The following is a 475-nucleotide window of genomic DNA, read 5'->3' as shown; positions in this document are numbered from 1 at the left end:
TTCCTCCGCGGTCAGCATATTGAAGAATCCCACTGGCTGGTCTGGCAGGTACTAGAGAAGATATAGCCCCGTCCACGATCTCCCAGGTGATGTCTAGGCTCCATGGTGCTCTGTAAATGCTCCCCTGGGAGGGGCACTACATGTTTAATTGATTCCTCCCCTACTTTGATTTGGTTAGCGGCAGCGAAGAGGGGATGATGAATGGCTCTCTCCCCAAGGTGCTCTCTGGGAGACTGCAAGGCGCTTTATTTAGGAAACGGGACTACCAAGTGCGTCCATTGGGTCACAAGACATGGGGACGGGACTGAGACATTACTTTGTTGTCGCATAGGTTGTAGTGAAACTTTGAACGTATCAGACGACCGACGACTGACCTGCTGGCTTTGCAGTTGTCCACCACCATGCATGTAACATGTGTTTAAAGTAAGAAGAATAGCAGATCAAATCGTTTGAGTAGAGTGTAGAGTATGTCAAG

The sequence above is a fragment of the Gadus macrocephalus genome, chromosome 13 (assembly GCF_031168955.1).
Source record: "Gadus macrocephalus chromosome 13, ASM3116895v1".
NCBI lineage: Eukaryota > Metazoa > Chordata > Actinopteri > Gadiformes > Gadidae > Gadus > Gadus macrocephalus.
This window is presented reverse-complemented; position numbering follows the sequence as displayed.